Raw genomic sequence first — 4,440 nt, 5'->3', positions numbered from 1 at the left:
GATGAGGATGCAGGACTTAGAAGCTGTATACAGAAAAAATGCAGAGATACACTTAGAAGTAACATCAAAAAATAAAATGTGGACACCCCAGCACAGACAGCATGGGTAAATGTGTAATATAGCCATGTTTGTGTATTAGGGTATGTGTGTATACATATGTGTGGGTATGTGTCTGTATATACCTTAAACTTAATTAAAATGAATCCTTCAGCCACTGTTGAAATGTACATCAGATCGACATTGCTCGACTATAACAGTCAAGTGTTTGAAGACCAAGATGGGAAGAACAAGAGTGTCTGAGCTCATCTTTTTAATTTATTTTTACTTATTTCATTTATTTGACAGCACCAGGTCTCAGTTCACGCAGGATCGTTCGGTTACAGAATGTGAGCTCTAGTTCCCTGACCAGGGATTGAACCTGGGCCCCCTGCACTAGAAGTGTAGAATCTTGGCCACTGGACTATCAGGGAAGTTTCTAAATCACTTTTTTAAACCAGCCTAAGTTCTGTTTTGGTATGTTCTTTATCATAATAACTGAGGGTATTTATAATGTCAAGAGAAGATACAGTTTTAATTTTTAGGATTGTATTTATTGGTACAAAGGAAAAATTCCATATTATCCAATGATTATTTTCAAAGCATTTCTGCATATTTTGTTGGTTTCTCCCAATATAAATATATTACAAACACCTTGGTTTAGAAGCTGCTTCTTGTTTGTTATTTTAATTCTATATAGTACATCTCATAATAGGTTGCACATAAGATCTGATTAATACATGTTGGGGCCGCTCATTATTGCTCTGGGACAGTTTTTAGTTCTTTTGTGCTCTTCAGTGCATTCAAGAATAAGAAATAACTGTGTATATTTAGATCAGCTTAATAGCTTGGTAAAGAATCCGCTTTCAATGCAGGAGACCCCGGTTCAATTCCTGGGTCAGGAAGATCCCCTGGAGAAGGGAAAGGCTACTCACTCCAGTATTCTGGCCTGGAGAATTCCATGGACTATGCAGTCTATGGGGTTGCAAAGAGTCAGACATGACTGAGCAACTTTCACTTTAATTTATTATGTTAATTTTGACATCACAACATTAGTTCATTGCTACCATGGATGTTCCATGTCCTATGAATGTTCAAGCCAGTAAAAATGTGCTAATTAACTTGTCCATCAACCTCGAGGCCTGAAACCCACAGTGAGAAACTTTGGGCCTACAGTGTCCCTTTAGGAAAAATATCAACAACTGTCCTTCTTGGTATATTAAATACTGTGTCTAAACCTACACAAAAAATAAACCCTCCAGGATTCTTGCATGTCTTTCTCTATCACTTTAAAACGGTGTATGTATGTGTGTATGCCCACATGTGTGTGTGTCTGTGTGTCCAGATTTTTATTCCCCTACAGGAAACCTAAGTTTTGCCTGCAGAGGATGTATAGATTGAGCTGGACATGCGCAGATCAGTTTAGTATTAGACTGCAGCCTGGGAATGCTGGTGTCGCCTGCCCACTGATATCTGGAGGATATGGCCTGCTGGGAGCTGTCCTTTCTCATCGTTCAGGACAGCTGAGGCCTGGGTACTATATTGTACTACAACTGAGTGATAAGAGACATTGGTTTAAAGGCTTGGTCACTCCTATTTTAAAACTAGGAGTATCCCTGTTAAAACCTTTATAAACATGTCCATCAACTCAGCAACCACAGAGTTCAGAGTCAACAACTAAAAAGAGCATAGAAAGAGAGGAAGATCCTTGTTTGTTTACTCTTTTGCTGTGTACTTTCAAAATACAATGGTGGGAGAAGGTTAGGTCCAATTTTTCCCATAGATACTCCTTAGGGAATACCTTTGCACACAACAAAATAGTCTTTTTACAACTCAATGGAAATAGAATCTGTCGTATTATTTTAGCTTAAATGTGATTAGGTGGGAACACTCTTTTGTTATGTGTTTCCTGTACTCTAAAGGTGGTGTATAATGTAATCTTGTTTCACATGGCTTTCTCTTTGACAAATGGGAATGATTAATTTATCTTTAACGAAAGTTGAAAATTTTACCCACACATCTCTAGGTAGACCTCTATTTTTATTAATAGATGAAAATATTTTATTTCAAAGAATTAAAGGACTTAAAAATTCTCCTGTCATTCTAATATTCCTGTCAGGTAACTTAGGCAGGCATTAGAAAGCATTCTGTCCTTTTCTACAGAGAACAAATGTGAGCTGAGCACTTTATACATATTCTTATACACAGGGATGGAGGATTAATTACAAGAACAAGAGGTTCCTAAATATGACTTCTAGAAAGCAGCATGTAGCATGGATAATAGAGGGTGAGAAGCACTGTCTTTTATCAAGGTTGTGCTCAGAAGCCCAAATCAGAAGCTAGCTTCTAACAAAAATAAAGAATTATCAAAATTTGTGTTTAGTTCTCCCGTCCTTGCTCTTTGATGGTATTTTGCTTCTCCAGGCCATCCCTTATTTCAGTGTTGTGCTTGTCCTACTCATTATAATTCCTCTCTGAAGGTCAGCTTTAAGTTAATATGTTATTTGTCTCAGGGACAATTCTAATCTTAAACTTTTCCCATAAATAAACAAAGAAAGTTGTTACATGTTAGTGAGACTATAAGCATGAGGCAATGCAAAATTTTGGTCTCAGTTACTCTCAAAATCACAAAATTATTTCCATGAATTCCACAAAATATTAAGTAAGCTTTTGCATAAACAATACCCTTTCCATCCATGCTGCATTTATATACTGTAAGGTGGGTTTTTTTTTTTGTCCTGTTGCTTTCCTGATAATTACTAAAGTGCCTTTCAACAAAATGTATATAAACATTCACATTTAAACAAAAATGCAAAACAAGAGTAATCATTATCTTGGCGGGAAGGACTTTCACAAGGTACTCTAAAGTTACGATTATCTTCTTCCACTGGTTGTGAACATAAATACAAAATGATAAGAGTAATAGTATAGGTATAAAAATTTAGAAAATATCCATCAGTCCACTGGCCATGAAACTACATTCCACAGAACACGCTGCCAAATTCCGAAGACCTAATATGTATTATTCTCTCTGGAATATAACTTCTGTTTAGCTAATTTAGAAAAGACAGAATAAGGGTCTTATTGATGATATCAAAGTCTAAGGAGGTACAAGAATTCCCCAATATTAAAAAAATAATAATATCTCCACTAGAAAAAGAAGAGAAATTTGTCAACATTACTTGCTTCATTTTCTAACCTTGATTTTTTTGTTATTCTTTAAAAACTTGTAAACTACATGTTTAATATTCTGGACAAGTAGTAAACAGTCCATGGGATTCTCCAGGCCAGAATACTGGAGTAGGTAGCCATTCCCTTCTCCAGGGGATCTTCCCCACCCAGGGATTGAACCCAGGTCTCCTGCACTGCAAGCAGATTCTTTACCAGCTGAGCCATCAGGGAAGCCTGGTGAAATATTAGTCTTATAAATAGGGTTGAGATGAGATTGGAACACTGTGTAGAAAAGACACTGCTATTTATAGACTTCCTCCAAATACCATTTATGTTGACGAAATTGCTTGCAGCAGGACTGCCAGAGATGGCACTTCACAACGTGGATGTGAAGTTAGTGTTCGGAAACTGAACCTGCAATTTTTACCCGCTGCCACCAGGTGGTAGTGGTGCCCTGTACTGTGCTGTGCTTAATCGCTCAGCGTCTGACTCTCCGGGACGCCATGGACTGTGGCCCGGCAGGCTCCTCTATCCACCGGGATTCTCTAGGCAAGAACGCTGGAGTGGGTTGCCATGCCCTCCTCCAGGGGATCTTCCCCACCCAGGGATTGAACCCAGGTGTCCCTCATTGCAGATGGATTCTGTAGCGTCTGAGCCATGAGAGAAGCCCAGTAAGTACCTTAATCACAGCTAATGGATTCACTTCAGACACAAGTATCAGGCATAATTGAAAAAGAATAAACATGCTATTCCTTTTTTAAAGAAAAGCAAGAGAGATAGCTTCTTGGTAAGATGTAATATAAAAATAAAGTAATTATATTGTATTTAGAGCAAAACTTGCTGAAAGGCCTCAACTACTTGTGGTTTTCAGTGGTCATGTATCTCTCCCATAGGGCCAAAAATGTACATTGTTTTCAGGCAGAAAGTTTAAAAACAAGAATAGGGTTTTTTTTGTTTGTTTGTTTTTTAAATCCTGATGAAAGCCAAGACACATAGTGTTAGTTAGTTTAAGCCACTATTTCTCAACATGTGGTTTGAAGACATCTGTATTCTTTGGAGTTATTCAACATGCAGATTCCTGGGCCTCACTTCAGATCAGCTTTGGGAGACAAAGAATGTGTGTGTGTGTGTGTGTGTGTGTATTTTATAATATGTGTGTATTATATATATATTTTATATATCTCCAAGTAATTTTTATGCACACAATTTTGTGAACTCCTAATTTAAGTATTT

The 4,440-nt window shown here is 37.4% G+C and overlaps 1 non-coding gene across 1 annotated transcript; it reads right to left on the bottom strand.

Moving 5' to 3' along the window:
• Positions 1-397: 397 nt before the first annotated feature.
• On the bottom strand, positions 398-470 carry TRNAR-UCU (transfer RNA arginine (anticodon UCU)). Its single transcript has one exon. It is a non-coding gene; the product is annotated as a tRNA-Arg (tRNA).
• Between the last annotated feature and the right edge of the window lie 3,970 nt (positions 471-4,440).

Source organism: Ovis canadensis, chromosome 3, assembly GCF_042477335.2.
Source record: "Ovis canadensis isolate MfBH-ARS-UI-01 breed Bighorn chromosome 3, ARS-UI_OviCan_v2, whole genome shotgun sequence".
Taxonomy (NCBI): Eukaryota; Metazoa; Chordata; class Mammalia; order Artiodactyla; family Bovidae; genus Ovis; species Ovis canadensis.
This window is presented reverse-complemented; position numbering and strand designations above follow the sequence as displayed.